This window comes from Bubalus bubalis, chromosome 2 (genome assembly GCF_019923935.1).
Source record: "Bubalus bubalis isolate 160015118507 breed Murrah chromosome 2, NDDB_SH_1, whole genome shotgun sequence".
NCBI classification, from domain to species: Eukaryota; Metazoa; Chordata; class Mammalia; order Artiodactyla; family Bovidae; genus Bubalus; species Bubalus bubalis.
The window spans coordinates 142,670,904-142,696,862 of NC_059158.1; the positions used below are offsets into that span (position 1 = coordinate 142,670,904).

A 25,959-nucleotide genomic window follows, 5' to 3' on the forward strand; every position below is an offset into this window, starting at 1 on the left:
TTTTGAATTGTGGTGCTAGAGAAGACTCTTGAGAGTCTCTTGGACTGCAAGGAGATCAAACCAATCAATCCTAAAGGAAGCCAACCCTGAATATTCATTGGAAAGACTGATGCTGAAGCCGAAGTTCCAATATTTTGGCCACTTGATCTGAAAACCCGACTCATTGGGAAAGACCCTGATGCTGGGGAATATTGAAGGCAAAAGGAAAAGGGGGCAGCAGAGAATGAGATGGTTAGATAACATCACCCACTCAATGGACATGAATTTGAGCACACTCCAGGAGATAGTGAAGGACAGTGAAGCTTGGCATGCTGCAGTCAATGGGGTCACAAAGAATCAGACACAACTTAGTGACTCAACAACAACAACAACAACAACAACAAAACAAACCCAAAGATCCACTTGAAGCAAATGAGAACAGTGTGAAAACAAGAGCTTGGCCAAGAGGGGTGTAAAGGGATGAAATGGAGGCTTAGCGGCCATGCTGCACAGAATGTCCTGCACTAAGAAGCATGTCTCTGGTTTCCTATCTCCATTCTCTCCTACCTTCCAATGGCTAGCCAGGACCTGTGATCAGCCATGCCTGACTTTTCCAAGATATCGGATCTTAAAAACAAAAGTCTGATGACTGTGTAAGTGCTCATCCAGGGAGATCAGAAGTTTGAAGGAGGCCAGATGAGTGTCTCCCTCCAAACCCATTTTAGGAAATGTATTAGCTAGGGATTCTGCCCTAGTCCCTTAGAAGTTTGGCCAATTTTCAAATTTGGAATTCAGATTTGGTTCATATTAGCAGGTTTAAAATAAAACAAAGACTGTATTCACGCTAGCAAGCTTACAAGTCACAGGTTTCCTCACCAGTAGCATGAGAAATATCTGGGGAGCTTTGGAAACAAATTCTCAAGCTTAATCCTTATGGAGATTTGGATTCAAAAGATCTTAGGGGGGCCAAGAATGCGGTATGTTTTGTTTTCACTCCTCAGGGGACTGTGGCCCATCCAGAACTGAGCATCAGACAGCCAGAATCCCAGTCTGGTCCCCACAGCTAATCTGGCCCTCCCTGGGGAGACAAGAAATCCTTGCTTAGCCTTCATCCCCCACTGAGAATGCTCCAGGGGGCTTCTAGAAGGAAGCCGTAGGAACTCTGGGTGGAGGTGGGCAGACAATGGGCCAAAAACACCCCCTCAGTCCAGCGCTAGTTTTAGCATTCCAGGCCCACCCACCTGGGCCCTTGGTCTCCAGGAGACTTCACTCGCACACACAAGCCCTAACCTGCCCCGGAGCTTCCCAAGCAGCGCTCTGAGCCTGCTCGGAACAAAGGCGATTGTTCTCATAGGACTGTCTGTCCATCCTTGTCCTCCCTTCCCATCCCTCCAGTCTGTGCCCCTGCCTTGTAATCCCTGGGAGGGAAGGGATTCTAATATTATTGCTCTTGGCTACTTTTTCCTCTCCAACTTGAAAGTCCCACGCTCTTGCGTGTGGTTGTTTGTGCATGGGCCCCTCCCCCTCCAGCTGTCCAAGGTGCATTCTCTGCACTGGAGGCTGAGATGTGGGTGGATGAGGGATTTTGTTTAAACACACACTTGGAGTTGCAGACCTTCCTGTGGGAATCATCCTCTATTAGTTAAAGGATGGATTGTGCCGGTCCCTGCCCCCACCTGATGAAGCAGTAAATTGTAACAAGAGAATCTGGCTAAACGAGTTTCCGATTCCAACGTTATCTTGTGGACAAAGAACCCTTTGAATATGGTTTCTGTGTTTGGCTTCTTGCGATGGAGTGGTAAGTTATGTTTTCACTGGTGCTGGAAGTCTTCAGCGGTGCCGGACAGTGGCCATTCACCAAGAGGACAACCTTGGGGCAGTGAGGGACCACGTGGCCAGGAGAGCTGTCGCCAGGCCATATGCTGCCCATGAACCCAGGGACACTGATGATATTTAGGCGGTCCGTCCCCTTTGGTCACTGAGCATCATCAATAGGCAGAGAGCCCCTTTTCTCGAAGAGGGTATAACCCAAACATGCTCAGGGATGGTGATTGATAGAAAGCTCCCATTTTAAAAGGATTCCAAATCTAAACAGAATGTGTCTGGTTACTGACAAAATTAAATTACTCTCTGCTGGAGGAACTTCTCCTTCCAGGGAAAACAGAGTTATAGTTACAGATAAAATAGAAACTTGGGCATAAATTCTTAGAGGCTTCTAAGAGCAAAAGTGAGTGCGATTGTTAAATTTACAGGCTTAATTTTATTTTATGTTTGTCTCACTTTGATGTACTTCATAAATGAGAAGGTACAAAAAAAAATGTGTTTGTGTGTGTGTGTGTGTGTGTCGTATTTGAAAGGTCAAAAGTCCACTAGACACTTTGGTTGAAAGCCCCTAGAGGTCTGGGTCTTACTGAACTCTATTCTCTTGGCTGCTCTGGAAAGTATCTCTGTTTCTCCCCACAAACAGAATAACCAGGCCGCCCAGGAGGAAAGGAAAAGGCAGAAACTTTCTCTGTTCTGCAGCCCCTCTTTCTCAGGAGAAGGTTACATTCAACATCCTGCCTTCCCGGACATTTCTTGTCAAGCCTTTCTCCTCACCTTTGCTCACTTCCAGAAATGAGGCCAATGTAGCAAAACAGGAAGCTGCCTGTAGGGATTTCAGTTTCCAAACTGGCCAACAAGAGTGTTGTTCCAGGCAATTGTTTCATTTATTCCATGGTTTGTCGTTGCATTTCTGCTTCAGGTCGCCACAGTTCTGGGCTCTGAGAGGGATAAAGGAGTCTTCGAGGGAACTCATGTTTGTAAAATACGTTCCCGTTTATAAGATGCTTTCACCTGCCGTAACTCAGACAGATGCCAAGGGAGAGGGAAAAGTGGCTTCTGGATTGAAAATGCTTAGAGCCTGGCGAGGGAGTTCAGATAGCAGAGAGGAAACCTCCAGGGAAAGGCACAAGGTCTCGCTTAATCCAGGCCAGACCTGTGAGAGACATATCCAAAGTGCTACAGGCCAGAGAAGAGAGATCAGTAAGACCTGGGCCCCCAGGTGCTCTTGACCAAAGAGTCTAGAATTTCCAATTCTGTGGGTTTGGTTTGTTAAGTGTTTCAGCTGGAAAGACTTCATCTGAGGCCCAAACCTCAACAATAACGCCCCTCTCTTTCCTTTGAAGTTGGTTTCCAATCTCTTCCCCAACAGAGAAACTTTATCTCCTGTATCCTCTGCACTCTTCTGGGTTACTTCCATGGTCATGAAACCGGCGAGTCCACACCCAGCTGGGCCCGGCCACAGCCCTGTTCTGAAGAGAGGTGTGCGGTCTACACAAGCTTATGTTTGGGAGGAAATTCGCTTTTATTTTGCTTTTGATTAATGTGCTAAGATGTTACATTAGGAAAAGCGCCCTCCACTCCCCTCCATCTCTGGGCCCCACTGGGCTGGGTGGGTTCTCAGGAGAGCTGCTGAGGCAAACGAGCATTCCCGGGGCTTGGCAGGACTGCACGGTTGTGAGACGACGGCCCTTCCATCACACTGTCATCGCACTGCAGAAAACACCCTAAGCGGCCCAGCTGCAGAGCTGCCGGCAAAACAGAGCTGTCCCAGGGCAGGTCACCCAGCCAAGCCCTCCACTCCCTCAAAGCCTCCCTCCCACGTCTGCAGTAGGTGGTGGGTGCTTCACTGGTCATGAGACCACTGACCCATCCCTGGGCCAGGGAGGGCACTCAGTCGCCACCCTGAACAGACTCGTGAGGACTTTGCCCTGCCCTGAGTTACCATCATTACCATTTACTACCACTGTTACCAAAACCACCCACCCCTAGATACGCTCCAAGACAGTTGCCTAGACCCCCTGTCAACCAGATGCCATTTTTTAACTCCCTCCCGCAGAGAAACTGTGAAGCCTTGACTGTTGGTATGGCAGTGGTTTTAACATTTAATCGGAAACAGATTTTTTTTTTTTTTGGAAACAGATTTAATGAGCACCTATTATCTCCATTTCACGTGTATTCATCTCCTGAAAGTGAAAAGTATTAGTCACTCAGTCATGTCAGACTTTTTGTGACCCCATGGACTATAGCCAGGATCCTCTGCCCAGGGATTCTCCAGGCAAGAATACTGGAGTGGCTTGCCATTCCCTTCTCCAGCGAATCTTCCTGACCCAGGGATCAAACCTGGGTCTCCTGCATTGCAGGCAGATTCTTTACCACCTGAGCCACTGGGGAAGCCGATAGGTGACCGCCAGTGAGAATACAACAGGGATGGAACCTGGCCATCACAGTTTATTGGAGGACTATCCAGGACAGTTGTAGCTGTTTATTCTCCAGTCTTCCTGAAAAATGCCCAGATGCTCTCTCCCCATGTGTTTGGCTCCTCCTTCACCTCTACCCTGAGAAATAGCATCACAGCTAGATTAAGTATCAGAAAACAAGAGCACAAAAGAGTGAGTTTAAAGTCAGACAAGTTCAAATTGCAGTTCTACTACTGGGTTGGCCATAGAGTTCATTTGGATTTTTCCATAAGATATTACGAGAAAACCCAAATGAACATTTTAGCCAACCCAATTCTTCCTTATTATGAGGTGTTAAGCTATTTAACATGGCTTCCCTGGTGGCTGAGACAATAAAGAATACGCCTGCAATGCAGGAGACCTGGATTTGATCCCTGGGTTGGGAAGAACCCCTAGAGGAGGGCATGGCAATGTACTCCAGTATTCTTGCCTGGAGAATCCCATGGACAGAGGAGCCTGGCAGGCTACAGTCCATGGGGTCACAGAGTTGGACACAACTGAATGACTAAGCATGCGCCTGCAAGTTACTTAACATCTCTGAGCTCAGTTTCTTCATTGATAAAAATGGTGATAATAAACCCAATCTGTTAACAAGTGCAGATCACCAATTTTAGCACCAGACACGCAGTACACCTGCTGCATGGTAACTGCTACTGTTGTGCGAGTCACCCAGTCATGTCCGACTCTTTGCAAGCCCACAGACTGTAGCCCGCCAGGCACCTCTGTCCGTGGGACTTCCCAGGCAAGGATACTGGAGTGGGTTGCCACTTCTTTCTCCAGGGAATCTTCCTGACCCAACTCTTCTGCATCTGAGCCACCAGGGAAGTTACTGTTGTGGTGGCTACTTATTATTATTACTATTGCTCCAGTTGTGTTATTAACAGGATTGTGCCTAGTGAAGGAGGGCAGCCTTTTAGCAATAAGTAATATGGGGAAACCTTGGGAGAAAACCCCTTCTAGGGAGCAGCATACCTAAGACTCGAATGGGAACATACCACAGCGTACCAATGTAGAGTTTTCACTGGAAGTGGCATTTTTCAGTAACAAAAGCAAATGTTCCATCTTTTTTGGAGGAAAAATCTAGTTGATTTTTTTACTTACATGTGATCACTCAATGATTCATCCACCCCTGGGGATGCATTGTCTTCAAAAAGATTAAGATCCTCTCTGCCAAGTCTATGAGGAAGGACAAACGAAAGATGCTGGGTTGGAGTCCTACTCTAAGGTACCAGAGGGAGGAAGCGAGGCACCAGAAACACTTATTTTCCCTTAATTTTCTTTTAAAGGGTTGGTAGATCATGATTTTATTTATTTATTTTTGGCTGCGCTGGGTGTTGGGTGTAGCAAGTGGGGGCTACTCTTCACTGAGGTGCGTGGGTTTCTCACTGCAGTGGCTTCTCTTGCAGATCACAGGCTGTAGAGCTTGGACTCAGTCATTGTGGTACGTGGGCTTAGTCTCTCCGCAGAATGTGGGATCGAACCCCTGTATTGGCAGGTGGATTCTTAACCCCTGTAACATGAGCCCCAGTGGATCATGATTTTTTAAATTATCATCATTTAAAATGTTTAATATGGGAACATGTGTTATGTTTTGTTGCTTTGGCTTTCCTCTTTTTAGCTTGGGGCAGTCAGAGAGTGTTACAAGAGAAAATTATAATTTGAAGTTTCCTTTATCACCTTATACAAGCCAGAGAAAATAAACAACTGTCTGAATTCACCCAGGAATCAGTCCATTCAGACCTGATCAATAGTTTATAGCTGAGCTTACAGAGGTCAGCAAGGAAAAATATAGAAAAACTTACATGTTGACTTGGGTTTTACTGTACAGAAGACTTTCATTCTTAAAGATAATCTCTATTTTTTACAAGGCCCAAGAAGATAAACTAGACATATACCCCTCAAGCATTAAAAAAAAAGTCTTTCAATTAACACAATAACCATAAAATGATTTTCATGATGTTCATTTTCAGGTTTTCATTTTGAGCCCAATTCACAATTTGAGTACAGTTTTCCTATTTTTATTGCCAATACATTAAATACATATATTTCTCACTGTTTAAATCAGAGGGAGAAGTTTCATCTAGGATTATTTATTTTCCCTCTTTAATTTTAAAACATGTGCCTCTGGAGAATATATCTTTTGTATGATTCTACCTTTAAAAACCAAAGGAAAAGAGATGAGATACTATTGGCTAGTTACTTTAAAGGGTTATTTGGAGGGGTCTCTCCTGAACTTATTTTTTTTTATAAGTCATATTTCAAGGCTTTGATCTTGACAGCCCTGAAATACTACCTCACAATTACATCATAACTATGAAATGACTTTTGTTGGCTAGTGGAATGACTTTTCAAAAAGTTTCCACCAAATGCACAAATATTACAGTGAAAGGATGTTAGAGTATTTCAAATGATTAGTGATGGTATTAAAATTGCCAGTATTGCTATATATTGTACCCCTAGGAAATTAAGCATATTTATGGCAAGGCCTTCATATAAGTAGTCTGGCTGGGTTTTTTCCTTTTTAAAGTGATTGGTAATTTCTTCTCTTAGTCTTTTTCACATGCTTTGCTCTTTCTAACGAGAAGGCAATGGCCCCCCACTCCAGTACTCTTGCCTGGAAAATCCCATGGACAGAGGAGCCTGGTGGGCTGCCATCTTTGGGGTCGCATAGAGTCGGACACGACTGAAGCAACTTAGCAGCAGCAGCAGCAGCTCTTTCTAAAAGCCATTTAAATCATTGATTTTTTTTTCCAGTGAGGAAAAACAGCATATATTCAAACAAGAGTTAGTGAAGCAACCAAACCAAATATCTACTACATCTCAAATATTTATTAATTCAATAAATATTTACTAGAGAGTCATAACATATCATATGGTACAAATTCAGCTATGTGCACTTGGCCTGTCTCTTCCCTACCAAAAAGGAAGAAAAATAATACTTTCAATAGTGTGGACATTCCAAGCACCGAGTCACTCAATGACAGGCCCCAAATTCAGCAACATGGGGAGGAGACTGCTGTTTGCTTGGCTTGGTTTTACTTTCCCAGTACCTCTTAAAGGTGAGGCTAAATGTAAGGCCCACATTTGAAAGATAAGTGTTTGGGGGTACATAAGGGTCTCTAAATAAGAGCCAGCTGATTCATTTGGTTCCCAAGCAAAAGCAAATAAAATAGCAATCTGATTCATTGTTGGAGAAAAACACAGCGAGGACTGTCCCTGTATTGTATTTCATGAGCCAGTGAGGATAACCTTGACTCCAAGATTACATAGGCTTATTTGCCCTACCCCTTGTGGTAGATACTCAGTACAATGCAGTTAAGTAAGATTCACCTGCTGTATACTAGACTCTGTTCTGAAATTACAGGGGAAAGTTAAGGGGAAAATTCCTGGATTACTTAGTGGACATTTGAGAGGTATGAGAACAAGATTATTCATACACATGTATGCATGCACATACACATAGAATTTGAGAATGAGTCACATTTTTTTTGTAGAGTGGGCCAATCTTGACATGCCCTTTTCTAACCTAATAAATTAATCTTTACTTTCCTTATTAGGAGCTATGAGTGTGTCAAATGACATACAGTTAAAAGATGAGATAATAAGACAGATATTTGTTTAAACTTCTGTTTTTAGAATTACTTATTGATAGAGTTGGAGATTTGGTTGCCCATGGTGGCAGTGCCTGAGCACAAGCTAATGATTTTAAAACAAAAGTGTAAGCACACAGAGTTTATTTGCAAATCAGAGACACATTAGCCAGGGAAAGGCTTTATTGGTAACATGTATAGTAAGTATACATTGTATACTCATATGCCATAACATGGAAGTTAACTGACATGTCCATGGGTTCAGTGAATTACCTCCCTGTCTCCAATGTTACTTGCACCAAATCTGAAATACATCATGCCAAGTGTTTTCCCCTCATTGTTTTAACGAAGGATATTTTTAAGAAAAGCTAATCCACCTGTTTCTAATTCTGTTAAGCTTATTCCCTTAAGATGTTACCTTGCCAGAGCTAACTCTATCCCCAGAAAAATCTTTTTACTCCTTTTTTTTAAGGTTTATTTGCAAAAAGGTGGTCCTTCAAACAGCTGGGGCCTCCCAAGCCCTCAACTCATATTTGATTCAAACTCAGGATGAGTCTTGTTTAATCACTTGGGTTGGAAAACATACCACCCCAAGTACAGGAAGAGAGAGCAGTGAAGCAAGCACTGAGTTTTCTCAAAACTCAAAACTAATCACCCCCTTTCCTTATAGGATTAAATGGAAATTGTGAGGGTTACATGTAGTACCTCATTCCAGCTAAACTTTTCCATTTAAGAGGAAAAGAGGTGATCAGATGGGGAATGCGACTTTTAGACTGAGGGCCATCCTGTGTGGGGACAGCATCGTCTTCTGGGATTACATCAACAGATCTTGGTAGCTTTATTTTATAACTAGAAAGGATGGCAGGAAAAGCAAAGGACATCCTCATTAAAGCTGATTTACTGGAGAGGCTCAAAATCCTCCTTTCCTCTTTGGTATCACCTGAGTTACTCATGCCAATTTGTGGAGCTGTACATCATTATTTTAATTGTCTGCAGCCCTTGGGTGAGTTTTAATAATCTCACTGGCTTGGCTGCAAGCAGGGTTCTGGACACTACAGTTAAGAGTTTTCACATAGATTACAATGTAAAGAATATGGCCAATAATATTGTAATGACTTTGTATGGAGATGTATGGTTACTAGAGGCCTTCCCTGGTGACTCAGTGGTAAAGAACCTTCCTGCCAATGCAGGAGACACAGGTTTGATCCCTGGATCAGGAAGATCCCCTGGAGGAGGAAATGGCAACATACTCCAGTATTCTTGCCTGGAGAATCTACTGGACAGAGGAGGCTGTCAAGCTACAGTGCATAGGTTTGCAAAAGAGTCGGACATGGCTTAGCAACTAAACAAATATGGTTACTAGGCTTAACAGAGTGATCATTTCATAATCTATGCAAATACCAAGTCACTATGTCGTACACTTGAAACGAACAAGATATTGTACGTCAACTACATTTCAATTTTAAAAAAATTTAAGAGTTTTCACAGAGATATTTGGTGGCCATCAATTTGGGTGGAACTAAAGGAACATTGCTGAGAGAAATGTCAATAACCTCAGATATGCAGATGACACCACCCTTATGGCAGAAAGTGAAGAGGAACTCAAAAGCCTCTTGATAAAAGTGAAAGTGGAGAGTGAAAAAGTTGGCTTAAAGCTCAACATTCAGAAAACGAAGATCATGGCATCTGGTCCCATCACTTCATGGGAAAGAGATGGGGAAACAGTGGAAACAATGCCAAACTTTATTTTTTGGGGCTCCAAAATCACTGCAGATGGCGACTGCAGCCATGAAATTAAAAGATGCCTACTCCTTGGAAGGAAAGTTATGACCAACCTAGATAGCATATTCAAAAGCAGAGACATTACTTTGCCAACAAAGGTCCGTCTAGTCAAGGCTATGGTTTTTCCAGTGGTCATGTATGGATGTGAGAGTTGGACTGTGAAGAAAGCTGAGCACCGAAGAATTGATGCTTTTGAACTGTGGTGTTGGAGAAGGCTCTTGAGAGTCCCTTGGACTGCAAGGAGATCCAACCAGTCCATTCTGAAGGAGATCAGCCCTGGGATTTCTTTGGAGGGAATGATGCTAAAGCTGAAACTCCAGTACTTTGGCCACCTCATGCGAAGAGTTGACTCATTGGAAAAGACTCTGATGCTGGGAGGGATTGGGGGCAGGAGGAGAAGGGGACGACAGAGGAAGAGATGGTTGGATGGCATCCCCAACTCGATGGACATGAGTTTGAGTGAACTCCGGGAGATGATGATGGACAGGGAGGCCTGGCATGCTGCGATTCATGGGGTCGCAAAGAGTCAGACACGACTGAGCGACTGAACTGAACTGAAAGGAACATAGTCATTGACAAACTTTGGAACAAGATTTGGTGTGAGTTGGTTTTTTTTTTTTTTCCCTTCTCATAACATATGAGCTGATTTTCTTCTGATGTAACAAAGATAAATTGGAATCAGGCTCTGGCACAGGTTTTTATTTGATCAACAAAACACAGCATAAAGAATAGTCCTACTCACAGATAAAGAAAACAAACTCATGGTTACTAAAGGAGAAAGCAGGGGAAGAATAAATTAGGAGTTGAGGATTAGCAGCCACAAACTACTATATATAAAATAGATAAACAACCAGACCCTACTGTATAAACACAAGGAACTATATTCAATTATCTTGGAAAAACCTATAATGGAAAAGAATATATACATATATAATCTGAATCACTTTGCCATACACCAAAAACCAACACCTTGTAAATCAACTATACTTAAATTTAAGGAAAAAAAAAAAATTCCTGCATGTCTCTGCTTTTCACAACTCCTTCTTTTGTGGGTTCGTACCTGCCGAAAATTTTCCCTTTCCTCCCACCCTCCTCACAAGTTCCCTAGAGGAAAAAGCCCTAAACAAAAGCTCTGTGTGCACAGAATGCTAATTATTCAACCCTAGAGTGTCAGTGAGGTCAACTTCAGTAGACAGAAATATCCAGTCTACAGAAAGGGAAATTAGCCCAGGCTGGAATCAGCTGCACACGCATCCTTTCTATACAATTCCTTTCTCCTTCATGCACCTTTCACCCTGGAGAACACGTAGTCCCAGATTTCTCCCCCAGCCCCACTCCCCAAGTGCTCAGCTGCAGCCTTGACAGAGTCCACCCACAGCCCTGGGTGTGTCCTGCCTGAACTTCTGCTCTTCACTCAAAGCCACTTGATAAATGGAAACTTGAAACGTTCTTTGGATGTTCCTGGTGTTTGAATCACTATATAAAATGGGTCTGACGTTAAAAAGTTTGGAAATTTTTGGAGTGAGAAAGGGGGAACAGTGAGGGGAAATGCAGGAACTGTCTTCCTGTGTTATCTTGGGATGGATCCACACAGAAAGCCAGAGGGCAGGTTCTGGAGGACAAGTGTGGCATGAGTGACATCCGGACAGCCCATCACTGATACTGATACTGCTACCACCCTCTGTCTGGGCTTTTCTTGTAACACCCTTCAGCATCACTCTAGATCTATGTGATTCTAAATCTCTGTGGCTACATGAAGAAAACTGAAGTCCAACTGAAGTAGAAGTAAAATTATTTTCTTGTCGTTTGCTTTTAAGTGAGTATTAGAAAACAAGTTGAGGAGGCGAGCTGAGTTCTCTGGAGAATCTCTTGGATTGTAAGGGAGGTGTAGCTAAGGGTGGGCTTCCCAGTGTAGCTCAGTGGTAAAGAATCCACCTGCCAATGCAGGAGACGCAGAGACACAGGTTCGATCCCTGGGTTGGGAAGAGCCCCTGGAGGAGGAAATGGCAACCCACTCCAGTACTCTTGCCTGGGAAATGTCACGGACAGAGGGGCCTGGCGGGCTACAGTCCATGAGGTTGCAGAGTCAGACACAACTGAGCCACTAAGCACGCATGCACGCAGCTAAGGGCCCAGCAGAAATTTCTCTGACGTAAATTCACTGGAGTTGCCAGGGAAACTGGCGTGGAGAAGTCAGCTCAAATAGGCTTTATTAAGAAATAGCTCAGAATCACTGTCACACACAAGGCAGGGGATGGACGTGACATGGCACTGGGAATGAAAGATGGGGTGAAGGCAAAGGGGGGGTGAAATAACCAGAGTTACATGGATACAATGAGACAAGGGCTGTTGAGCACATGTAAAGGACTGGTTGATGCTGAGATTCAGGAGGAAAAAAAATCTTGTTTTAAACAAATCAATACCATATTTGTGCCATGGAAGTATGAAAAGTGAGGATGAAGCAGCCCCAAATGTTCACCAAGAGCACCTACCTTTTTGGAGATACAACCATCTATAAAGTCTCTGATTTCCCAACACGCTGCCTTCTGCTCCTCTCAGGGCAGAGTGATGTCAGTTTATGAAGCATAAGTGAACAAGGGTAATTTAACTTGGAGGATTTCACAACAGGCTTCCGATAATTGGAGACAGCCTGGTTGTTGTGAAGCTGAAGCTAGAAGTTCCTGCCATCCCACAAAACTGGGTTTAGAGGAACAGACTGACCGCCTCAGGGAAAAAAAGAAGGAAAGAAACAGGAGTAACCGAAACCCCTTCCCTCCTTTGCAGGTAACTAATCATAAAAAGAAGAAGCAACAGTAATTAATACATGATTTCATGGCCTCAGAGTTCCATCCTTCTGGGATCCAGCTGTGGGGTTGGTATTGCCAAGCTCCAGTCTTAGAGAGGGGAGCCTGCCTGGGCCAAGGGCACTGTGGAACCTGGGAGCTGGGTAGAGGCCTGGCCAGGAGCCTCTGAAGGTGAATCATGCTGGTTGGTAAGTTTCCTTAAGCAAAGAGCTCACACGCACACACGTCCTTGATGGAGGACAAATTTCAATAAACATTTCCTTCTGAGCAGAGTTCAAGGCACAGGCCAGCTTTCTCCCGTGGAAAAGGCGGGAGCTAATGGAGATGCCTGCACCCTCAGGTTTTCTTGATGAAGTTTTTATATTTCATTATTTGCCACAAGCATTATAATATGTCCATGTTGAAATGAATGAGCCACCTAACATGGATACCGCCCAGCTTATGGCTCCACCTCCTGCTGGAAAAAGTCTCTGAAATCCTTCAGCTCTGAAATAAGTCCTTCCTCCTATGCCCCCAACCAAGCCTTTGTGACAGTAGCCAGAGCTGTTTTCAATACTCTGCAGCTCAAGTCTGCATCTAAAGTGAGGATAGGCTCGGCATCCTCCAGGGAGGCTATCGGGCAGATGCTCACTGAATATCCCCCTTCTGCGTGTCCATCACCATGAGAGGCCCTGAGGGAGCACAGAGGAACTGAACCCAGAAGTTCCTGAGTTGACAAATTCAGGATTTAGTGGGGGAGCCAGATGCCAAGGCGACTCACATGATAGCAGCTCCTGAATGGGGGCCACGGTTGCTAGGCAGCTGGTTCAGAACAGTTACTCGAGTCAGGAAGTCAAGTCCTGCTTTTAGCTCTGCCCCTTGACATCTGAGATAAGTCACTTGTCTTGGGATCCTCTGCCTACAGTGTAATACATATAATTAGAGAATTACTTAACATCTCTCCTATAATGAGTTGCAGTTGCATATGCCCAGATATATTTTAATGATTCAGATTAAAAGGGAACATCATTTTGTTCCCAGATCATCTTGAGTAAGATCCAAGCACCTTTTCCCACCAGCTTCACAGGTCATTATTATGTTTCTCTAGTCTCCTCCAAAATGCCATTCACGAATTCAGTAAGTATTTACTAAGAGAATGAACAAGGACTCATGTCACCATTTCGATTTCTTGGAATCATCTGTTGGCTTCTCATGCTATAATGTTTAGCATTTAGACAACTCTGCCCCTCACTCTATCATGGACCCCTGCTTGGTATCCAGTCCCCCCTTTTCTAGTAGTACCCCCTCAATGGCTTTAGGAACAACCCCTCCCTAGTAGATACAATCATCATGGTTCTTTTATACAATGCGGGGCTTCCCAGTAGTAAAGAATCTGCCTGCCAATGAAGGAGATGCAAGAGATTCAGGTTCAGTCCCTGAGTCAGAAAGATACTCTAGAGGAGGAAATGGCAACCCACTCCAGTATTCTTGCCTGGGAAATCTCATGGACAGAGGAGCCTGGCTGGTTACAGTCCATGGGATCACAGAAGAGTCAGACAAAACTGAGCATGCACACACACACACACACACACACACAGGTCTAAGCTAGGCTAGAAACATAACATCAGAATTTCAGTCTGGAATGTTCTTGCAAATGATCAAATTTCAACTGAGACGTTGTTCAGTCACTCAGTCATGTCCAACTCTGCAACCCCATGGACTGCCAGTCTCCCCTGTCCTTCACCATCTCCTGGAGCTTGCTCAAACTCATGTCCACTGAGTCAGTGATGCTATCCAACCATCTCATCCTCTGTCGTCCCCTTCTCCTCCCGCCTTCAATCTTTCCCGGCATTGAGGTCTTTTCCAGTGAGTTGGCTTTTTGCATCAGGTGGCCAAAGTATTGGAGCTTCAGCTTCAGCATCAGTTCTTCCAGTGAATATTCAGGACTGATCTCCTTTAGGATGGACTGGTTTGATCACCTTGATATCCAAAGGACTCTCAAGTGTCTTCTCCAACACCACAGTTCAAAAGCATCAATTCTTGGGGGCTCAGCCTTCTTTTTGGTCCAACTCTCACATTCATACATGACTACTGGAAAAACCAGTTTTGACTACCCAGACCTTTGTTGGCAAAGTAATGTCTCTGCTTTTTAATATGCTGTCTAGGTTGGTCATAGCTTTTCTTCCAAGGAGCAAGTGTCTTTTAATTTCATGACTGCAGTCACCATCTGCAATGATTTTGGAGCCCAAGAAAATAAAGTCTCTCATTATTTCCATTGTTTCCCATCTATTTGTCATGAAGTGGTGAGACCAGATGCCATGATCTTAGTTTTTTGAATGTTGAGTTTTAAGCCAGTTTTTTCACTTTCGTTTTTCACCTTCATCAACAGACTCTTTAGTTCCTCTTCACTTTCTGCATAAGAGTGGTGTCTTCTGCATATCTGAGGTTATTGATATTTTACCCAGCAATCTTGATTCCAGCTTGTGCTTCATCCAGCCCAGCATTTCACACGATGTTGTCTGCATATAAGTTAAATAAGCAGGGTGGCAATATACAGCCTTGACATACACCTTTCCCAATTTTGAACCAGTCTGTTTTTCCATGTCTGGTTCTAACTCGTGCTTCTTGACTTGCATACAAGTTTCTCAGAAGGCAGGTAAGGTGGTCTGGTATTCCCATTTCTTTAAGAATTTTCCAAAGTTTAGGGAGGGAGGTGGGAGGGAGGGTCAGGATGGGGAACACATGTACACCCATGGCTGATTCATGTGAATGTATGGCAAAAACCACCACAATATTATAAAGTAATTAGCCTCCAGTTAAAATAAATTTAGAAAATAAAAAGGTTAAAAAAAAAGAATTTTCCACAGTTTATTGTGATCCACACAGGCAAAGGCTTTAGCATAGTCAATGAAACAGAAGTAGATGTTTTTCTGGAATTCTCATGCTTTTCCGATGATCCAACGGATGTTGGCAATTTGATCTCTGGTTCCTCTGCCTTTTCTAAATCCAGCTTGAACATCTGGGATTTCTTGGTTCCTGTACTGTTGAAGCCTAGCTTGGAGAATTTTGAGCATTACTTTGCTAGCATGTGAAATGAGTGCAATTGTGTATATCAACTGAGACTACAGTGTCCTAAAGAGATTATTTCTTAGCTCCTGCTGCCAGGACCCCAGGACCTGCTCTGACTTCTGTCCTCTCTGAACCTGTGTTTTCTGCTTTCCGTTTAGCTCTGTGACCTACCTTCATATCCTCAATAAATATCTTTTGGGCTATTGGAGTTGGTTTCTTTTGCTTGCAATTGAAGTAGTCTATCTATCACACATACCTTCAGATTATTACACTAAGATTCCAAAGTAGAAAAAGAGAAGGGAAATTTCAGAGTTAAGGAAGTTTTAAAAATCTAGTCCAATACTTTTGTTTTGCAGACTATCAGACCCAGAGGAGTTAGGTGACTTGACCAAAACCCTAACATTGGTTAGTAATAGTGAAGCCTATAGCCCATGCTCTGCAACAAGAGAAGCCACCGCAATGAGAAGTCCATGCATTGCAACTGAAGAGTAGCCCCCACTCGCTGTAACTAGAGAAAGCCCACATGCAGCAACAAAGAACCCAGAGCAGCCAAAAATAATTTTTTTAAAAAACTACTTAACAATGAAATATAGCCATCAAGAAACTCATCAAATTAGAGGATTAGTAATATGAAAGTATGATTTAAAAGACTAGCAATAACACTGAATCCAGAGAACTAAACCTCTGAAGAAATAAATAAATGCAAATCAGAATGTAGGTAGTATAAATCCAAACAAATTTAAAATAATAGAAGTATCAAAAATTGGGAGACAGGAAGAAATATGACAGCACCAAAACATCTAGTCACCTTATAGGAAGTCAATCAAAACCACCCACCCAAACTTTATTTTCATCATCGCTTTATTTTCTTAACCTTGTTGTTGTTCAGTCGTTAAGTCAGGTCCGACTCTCTGGACCCCACGGACAGCAGCAGGCTAGGCTTCCCTGTCCTTCACTATCTCCTGAAGTTCACCCAAGTTCATGTCCCTCATGTCATTTCTTAACCTGGGAGTGATCTTATTATTCAGGAACAGATACTTGAAGTTCATCCATTTCAACTAAGTGCTTTTCTTCTGTTAAGTTCGTAAAACCAAACCTAATGTTTTTAAATTACTTTTAAAAGCATGCATAATATGATCCTATTACTACAAAATTATTGCTGCGCCCTCCCCTTATTCTTTCTCTCTCTTTAGAATATACTTACTATATGTTATATATTCATTATTTTTGAATGGTAATAGTAGCAATAGGTAATTCTTATTGTCTGTTTTCTTTGTTGTATTGCTGTTGTTCAGTCACTAAGTTGTGTCTGACTCTTGGCAACCCTATGGACTGCAGCATGCCAGTCTCCTCTGTCCTCCACTATCTCCTGGAGTTCGCTCAGATTCATGTCCATTGAGTCATCCAATGGTCTCATCCTCTGTCCCCTCTTCTCCTTTTACCTTCAGTCTTTCCCACTATCACGGTCTTTTCCAATGAGTTGTCTCCTCACATCAGGTAGCCAAAATATTGGAGCTTCAGGTTCAGCATCAGTCCTTTCAGTGAATATTTAGGGTTGATTTCCTTTAGGATTGACTGGTTTGATATCCTTGCAGTCCAAGGGACTCTCAAGAGTCTTCTCTGGCACCACAATTCGAAAGCATCAATTCTTTGGCGCTCAGCCTTCTTTTTGGTCCAACTCTCACATTCGTATATGACTGCTGGAAAAACCATAGCTTTGACTATATGTACCTTTGTTAGCAAAGTGATATTTCTGCTTTTTAATACGCTATCTAGGTTTGTGATAGCTTTTCTTCCAAGAAGCAAGTGTCTTAATTTCATGGTTTCAGTCACCATCAGAAGTGATTTTGAAACCCAAGAGAATAAAATCTGTCACTGCTTCCTCTGAGGTATTTTATTTGCATGTATGTATTACATCCCTAGAAAAAGAATCCAAGGATTTTCCCTCCTGTGTGTTTTCACAGTCCATGATGCCAGCTGAGGTTGTCAGTACAGTGAAACCAAACTGATGGGAGGGGTACAGGTTATTCTGCCATTATTCTAGATCTTTGAGTCACACATCAAATCTGGGGCTGATCACTCCACAGTTACTTAGCCTGCCTGTGAGGTTCACAGCAATTTTCCCAGCCCTGTGATCATTGATGATTTCAGATTCTCCAATGCAACCATGCTTCACCATCTCAGTTAGAAACCTGACAATGACTTTGGAGCATGGCCTAATAATCACCTGGCATTTGCTTCTCTTTTCAGCATTGATGATACTCTTGAGAGCATCATCCAGGACATTCATGCACATCCTTATGGCAGCACGGAAAGATAGCGGAAAGAGCATATTACCTTTACTACACTGTGTGAAGCACCATGTTAAGTGCTTTATATACATCTACATACTTGATACTTATAAGATTTTTAAAGGGTAGATATGATCATCACCCCCATTTTACAGATGAGGAAACAAACATAGAGATGCTTCCTATCATGGCACAATAGTAACTGGAGGAGCTAAGAGTCAAACTCAAGACTTCAGGCTCAAAAGTCCATGCTCTTAGCCATCACCCTATATTGCTTGTCCACAAGTAGGTAGGTAGGTCATTCTTTGTTGTCCTTGTACTTTAAATTTTTAATTGATGATTATGCATCATTTTTTTTAAATGTCATTACCTAATTATAAAAGAGCTCATACTTGGAAGACAGGATGAATACTCCAAGTATCATACAGGCCCACTGAGCAGAGCCTAAAATAGCCCCCTACACATCCTCCTCCTGACTACTCATCTAGGCGACTTCTGGGCGGGGGGGTGGGGGTGGGGAGCGGTGTTCAGAGGATTAACTCCTTCACAAACTAGCATAGGCTTTGAACAATAGGTGGTCTGAGACTTTAAAAATAATCATTGCACAAGGGTTGAATCGAAATTCAAAATAGCGTACCTGTGTTTTATTGGCTTTGGACAGATTAGCTGGAGAAAGTATGCACCCTTAAGAGATTGCCTCAGTGAGAGAAGGAAATGTGTAGTCAACAAAAGGTTGGAGAAGTCCCAGGTGTAGGCAGTCACGGGTCCGGGTTGCTGTATCTCTAAACCATTTGCTGGACTGACACAGAACCGTTTCAAATGATGTAACTTAACCAGTGCAATGCCGTTCAAGTGCTATGTGATAAGGGTGGTAGGGGGGTGCTCCTGTGTCACCTGGGAAGGGCACCCACATACAAACCTCATCTCTTTGACAACGATGCTAAAGTCCTGCTGTCACTCACCTGCAAAGCTAATGACTAAAGGGGAGAAGGAGAGGAAACGCCTAGCCCCTGCAACAGAAAAACTGGGAGAGGGACAGAGCAAGTTAATAAATAAAACAAGAGCCTGAAGGGAAGAGCTGCTTTGTCAGAATATAAATATTTCCCTTCCCCTTTTATCTTTAATGTAGTGTGAGAAGCTTATTAAAGGGAAACGCATCTCTGTCCCTGGAGCCCTCTCACAAGCCTTGCGGGGAGCTGCCTGCCGAACGGGCTCGCCTAGCCCCACGCTTATAAACTCTTCCCTGCTGGAAGTGAGCATACCATGCAGAGCAATAAAGGGCTGAGGGAAGAAAGGGAAGCCATTGTGGCCATTACGATCTTTATCTCGTTGGGCCTGGTGTCATGTTATGTTAATCGCTGGGTGATGCTGAGAGACTGAGAATGCCTATCTGCTCAAAGGCTTGGCTTCAGATTCCAAGGAACGCTGGCATTGCTAGCCTTACTCCACTCCATTAAAGAGGACAATATCCAAAATTTAGACAAAGGGGAATTTGTCTCCATAAGACAGACGTAAAAACTGACAGGGGGAAGGGGCCAGGAGGTCCTGTAAGTATGCCTCCTCCAAGGAGCCCAGCAGACCTCACACCTCCAAGAAGACAGCCAGCCTGGGCAGTCTCCATGTCCAATCTTCCTGCTCCCAGAAACATCATTATTCCAACAGCACAGAATTCCACCCTCCATGTTTTTTTCCCAAAAGCTCTAAAAAGAGGATGGAACCTTCACAGCCTGCAAAGCAACTCAGGCTAGCCCAGAGCCTTGCTCACAGCAGGTACCCAAGAAGCTTGAATGGCGTGACTCAGGGTCTGTGCTGGTCCTGTTTATCACTGTATGTGTAGATACATACAGCGTATGTATGTATACAAACACAAGCACCTAGCACAGCACCCAATACGCACAGTATGGGATGGAAGAATTGAACACATGCATCTAGAGGCAGTGAAGATGTCTTTTTGGTTGGCTATCTTTGTTGCCTCTTCAAAGGATCTCAGTTCTGATCAAGTCTGGGGTTCCACAGCACTCTGGGACTATCACATCTTTGGTGACCATTTAGAAATATTCAGCCATGTGATTACACAAGAAAAAGCCATCCATTCATCAGGCACCATAGGCTAGCCAAAGGCGGGTGGGGGCGTGGGTTGGAGACAGCTAGAAACAGCTGCCCAGAGGTGCTTCTCCTTCATTCCTCTGGACTGAGCTTGCCCAGTGGAGCTGGTCCCCATTGCTGTACACTACACCCACCCCTAGTATACACATGCGTTTTTATTTCTACAATGTAATTAATGGAGGGGACAGAATATTTTTTAATCAGCATTTCTGGCTCTCTGGCCAGGGTATTCGTATATCCTTTGCACTTAGCAAGGGTTTTCTGCCATTTCCAATCCACCAGGAATCATGTAATCATCCCTCCTGAGCAATCTTTTCTGTATCCCCATTCAGGCCCCTCCCCAGTACACTGTCTTTTTTGGTCTCGTCCTCACTAATTTTGTGCGTCTGGTTCTCTTTCCCACTGAACCCCATCTAGGCTGAAATAAAGACTCAGCTACAAATCAGAGGGCTCAAGTCATTGCTATTCCACTGCGCTCACCACTTTCGGTCCCAATTACATCTTATAGCAATGTCTGTGTTACAGGGAAGTGTATAATTCAAGGATGATGAGCCATCCTTAGCTGGTTCCTAGGGAATTCCCTGCCCACTATTCTAAACATTGCCTAAGAGCTATTTACAATACCTGATTTCATATTCCGCCTCCTGCATAAGCCCTGTCCGGCCTCCCCTTGGCCTCAGCCACTCTGGGGGCCTGGAATCTTGAGAGGGTCTATTTCCAATGTTCCCACCAACAGGCCAGAGGAGGAGGTGTGGGGGAAGGGCGGCATGCACATATCCAAGGAGCGGCTGTGTGGGAGAGGGATTAAATTTATACTGTGAAGATCAATGGAAGCCTTGGAGAGGCAGATTTCAGTTCAATATAATGAAGGACTTTTTAACAATTAAAGCTGTCAGAAAAATGGAAGGGAACCCTTTTAGAGACCCCTGTCTCCCTGGAGTTCAAGGAGGAGTGAGATCTCTCCAGCCAGAACTGCCTGATGGCCAGCAACACACACACCTCCTCCCATTCGTCAGTGTGATTAAGCAATGCCTCCATTTCTAAAGCCAGACTGCCCAGGTGCAAATCCTGCCCTAAAACTCACTAACTCTATGATCTTGGGCAAGTTATTTAGCCTCTCCAAAAAATGCAGATAAAAACACATTAGACTTTCTGGCAATTGTGAGGGTTTGTGTGTGTGTGTGTGTGTGTGTGTGTGTGTGTGTGTGTGTGTTTAAGGCTTATCAAAAGAGTCTTTAAACAGTAAGATAGTGTTCTAAGCCTTTAGGTTCTCAAGGCTCTTACTGGTTTATACAAGTCATAAAAGAGAGGTCACCATTTTTCACTAGCTACAACATAAAACAGCATTTTGTAATTAATTGTTATTTTACATACCTACATATGTAACACAAACCTTAGTGTTTAAACTTTCGGAAATTGTGATGAGGAAAAAATTTTAAACCAACAAATTGAACTGCAGAGGGGAAAGAAAGGTAGAAAACAAAACTTATTTATTCAACCAATTTTATTAAGCACTCACCTCATGCAAAGCCTCTTGGGAAACACAAATATGGCTGGGACGCAAATCTGCCTGCCTGGGGCTTGCTGTGTTAGCAAATAACTGCCTCTGACCCTTCCATTTGAAAAATGGGCCATGTTCCACAGGCTCTGTAAAATTAAAATGCTCTGTAGGGCATTTTAGATTGGTTTATGCTCTAAAATAAATGGGCAGGACAAGAATATAAAGTATGGCAAAAAAATGTACCACTTAAATTGTTTCCTCATTTTCCATTAAAGTTTAGTTTCTCTAAAGATTGTGATCATGTTGATAAACTACGTACATATTGCCTAGGAATGAAAAATAAATTTTTTTCCCTTTCACTTGTACTTAGCACAGTTCTTGGTTCTGAAAGCCCTCTGCCTAAAAAGGATATGGGTAGAAATAAACATGGGATGCCCAAAATATCTTTTTTCTATGGGTTGTAGGCATCCACATTTGGAAAAGAAAACCTTCTCTTCGGTAGCTGCTGTGGTCTGCAGCACAACTTTCAAATATCCTTCTCGGCAGCTTATTAATTCACTGGAATACTCAAAATACTCAATGGGAAACATGACTTTTCCTTGACCCTGCCGTTTCTACAGTATTCTCATTCTCAATTGAGCATAGAGGATGCTGGTGGCCTTCTGAGAAACCAGAAACTTTAACCCCCATCTGCCTAGACCTAGATCTCTTTAAAACCATTAAAGAACCATAATAATTACCCTTTATTGAACATTTACAACATGCCAGACACTAAGGTCACTGCATTATCTCATTTGATCTTCATAATCCTGTGAAGCAGGTGTTTGTATTATCACCATTTTACAGATGAGGAAACTGAAACCCACAGCAGTAAGCAGGTTGTCCAAAGCCACAAAATAACAAACTGCGGAACATGCATTTTAAAAAATATTTATTTTATGTATTTATTTGGCTGTGCTGGGTATTTGCTGCGGCACCCAGGATCTTCGGTCTTTGTTGCTACATGCAGAATCCTTAGTTGCAGCAGGCGGGACCTAGTTCCCTGACCAGGGATCAAACCTGGGCCCCCTCCATAGGAAGCACAGAGTCTTAGCCAATGGACCACTAGGGAAGTCCCTGAATAAGGATTTAAATCTACAAAACCTCTGCTCTCAACCATTACTCTCAAACTGCATCTCCAAAGAAAGAGAAGTCCCCACTACAACAAATATAAGAACTTCCAGAATAATTAATGGGAAAACTACTTCATCACTCCCCCTAGCAGAGTGAAAAATGTGATATGGCCCCTGGGGGAGGCCCAGCATCCTATAGACCTTACAGTGACCCAGTATCCCAAGAATGTCCTGTTCTTGTGATGTCGTCTTGGACAGCTGGCTGCAAAGCGGGTATTTAGATAGAAACACATCCTCAAGGAAGCTTCCATAAAAAACATGTGCTCACTCTGTCTGTTTGCTTTCTGGGGCTTTCTCCAGGCCAGACATACTTAGGTGCTTAGAAGCAGACTCAACTTCTTCCCTTTACTACTTTCCTTCCCACTAGTTTTTTTTTTTTTTTTTTTCTTCCAAGTGAGAACTAGGTTCAAAGTCCTGTTCTTTTATCCACCAACTGTGTGATTTTGGACTTCTCTTTACGTTTGTTTCCCCATCTATAAAATGGGCCCAATAAATAGTCACCATCTCAAAGGGCTGTCGTGAGGACAAAGATTCAAGGAGACAGTGCCAGTTAAGGGTTTAGCGCGATGCCTGGCATGGTAAGCCTTTGATAAACGTTAGCTGTTAATAAACATAGTAACGATACGACTAATACCAGACACTGGAGTCTGTCAGTTGGCTTTGTCTTAACCGTTCGGCTGGAATTTAAGCCAGGGTATCATCAACACTGGGTGCTAAGACACAGCAGGACCAATATGGTCTTCAGAACTAAGGCTTTAAAACAATGAGTCATCTCTGGGAGCAGTGGCTAGCTTGATAAATTTTAGGCCAGGGGAAGAGGAGGAGTGAAGTTTCACAGGTAAGCCAAAGCCCCTTTTGCTAGAGTGAGAAGTCTGTCGCCTCTTTTGTTTATTTCTTCTCTAAATGTTTCCTCTCCCACCTCCTGGGCTGTTTTCAAAACTCCTCCATTTTGGTAGCAGCTCTTCACAAGTCTGCTGGAGGCCACAGGAATGGGCCAACAGTCCTCTCCCCAGCTCAAAGAGCCAGCAGGAGCTGCCCCAAGCCCCTCCCCTGACTGTGGGGTCCAGCTGGCTCCACAGTAGTTTCTGCAGCCCCCTTTCCAGCACCTTCCTGACACAGCACAGCTGTGGGGGCTCAGCTCAGACTGTGGCCCATAAGCACAGCAGACGCGTCACGAGCACCCTGTGCAACTCTCGGCACAAGCCAGCCTGAGGCCCCTCGCTTCGCCAGTCACCTGTGACCTTTCACTCTGGAGCACCCACGAGTCATTTCCAATGTGAGGTCAGCATGAAGCAGAGATAAATAAATAGATAGTTGATAAATAGATAGGTAAAGTCAGGTCATCATATGCAAAGTTCTTAGATTAAATCACAGGGCCCAAGAGCCCAAACATGTGAATTCTAGTTTTGTCATTCTCTGAACCCTTAGACAATTCAATCCACCATCTTGGGCTTCAGTTTTCTCATCTGTAAAATGAAAGAGAAAAATTACTGAACTCTGATGTCCTTTCTGAAAAATAAATCCCTCAAACCATTCTCCAGTTCAGTCTCTCCTTTTTAATCACAGGATGGGCTGGCTCCTAGTTCAGTGCCAGACTCCCCTTATAATTTTGATACAAACTCAATGTCATCACAAAAAGCCAATTCATTTGTTCATCAAGATTATTAATTCCAAAGAACTAAATCGACATCTATCTAAGGAAGGCATAGGGATGGGCAACAGGCACATGAAAAGATGCTCAATAATGCTAATTATTAGAGAAATGCAAGTCAAAACTAGAATGAGGTACCACCTCACACCAGTCAGAACAACCCTCATCAAAGAAGTCTACAAACAAGGAATGCTAGAGAAGGTGTGGAGAAAAGGGAACCCTCCTACACTATTGGTGGGAACATAAATTGGTGCAGCTATTAGGAAGAACAGTATAGAAGTTCCTTTAAAAATTAAAAATAGAGCTACCATATGATCCAGCAATCCCACTCCTGGGCATATATCCAGACAAAACTATAGTTCTAAAGGATACATGCCACCCCTATGTTCATTGTAGCACTATTCACAATAGCCAAGACACAGAAACAATCTAAAGGTTCATCAACAAATGAATGGATAAAGATGTGGTATGTATATACAATGGAATACTATTCATCCACAAAAAAGAATGCAGCAATATGGGTGGAACTAGAGAGTATCATACTAAGTGAAGTAAGTCAGAAAGACAAAAATAAATACATTATAATATTTGGAATCTAAAATACAACAAAAATGAACTTATCTGCAAAAAAGAAATGGACTCACAGACATAGAGAACAGACTTGTTTCTGTAGGGGAGGGATGAAGTGGAAGCTTGGAGTATATACAGAACAGATAACAAGGTCCTTGTGCATAGCACAAGTAAATACAGTCAATATCCTATGGTAAACCACAATGGAAAATAATATTTTAAAAAAGAATATGTATATTATGGAATTAATAATCTTTTAAAAAATTGAAGTATAGCTGATTTACAATGTTGTGTTAATTTCTGCTGTATAGCAAGGGAGGGTGGGGGAGGTTATATATACATATGTACACACATAAAGACATGTGTGTATATATATATATATAACTGAGTCACATATATATGTATAAGCATATATATATAAATATAACTGAGTCAGCTTGCTATAGAGCAGAAATTAACATAACATTGTAAATCAACTATACTTCAGTTTTTAAAAAGATTATTAATTCCATGATGGCAGGGATACATTCATTACCTTACCAGCAGTGCCTGCTGCTGCTGCTAAGTTGCTTCAGTAGTGTCGACTCTGTGCGACCCCATAGACGACAGCCCACCAGGCTCCCCCGTCCCTGGGATTCTCTAGGCAAGAACACTGGAATAGGTTGCCATTTCCTTCTCCAATGCATGAAAGTGAAAAGTGAAAGTGAAGTTGTTCCGTCGTGTCCGACTCTTAGCAACCCCATGGATTGCAGCCGACCAGGCTCTTCCGTCCATGGGATTTTCCAGGCAAGAGTACTAGAGTGGGGTACCATTGCCTTCTCCGAGCAGTGCCTGGCACACTGTAATCTGTAAATATATATAAACACATATTTTTAAAAATAAATGAAGGCCATGGGATTTTATTTCATCCTTAAGAGGTGCCTTACTTCCCTGGTGGCTCAGCTGGTAAAGAATCCACCTGCAATGTGGGAGACCTGGGTTTGATCCCTGGGTTGGGAAGATCCCCTGGAGAAGGGAAAGGCTACCCACTCCAGTATTCTAGCCTGGAGAATTCCATGGACTATATATAGTCCATGAGCTTGCAAAGAGCCAGACAGGGGACTGAGCAACTTTCACTTTTTTTCATTCATTCAATCATGTATGCAGCATAGGACTGCAGTGTAACTACCCAGGACTTGAATAAAC

The 25,959-nt window shown here is 43.1% G+C and overlaps 1 pseudogene; it reads right to left on the reverse strand.

Moving 5' to 3' along the window:
• Window positions 1-17,253: 17,253 nt before the first annotated feature.
• LOC123331990 lies at window positions 17,254-25,372 on the reverse strand (annotated as a pseudogene).
• Between the last annotated feature and the right edge of the window lie 587 nt (window positions 25,373-25,959).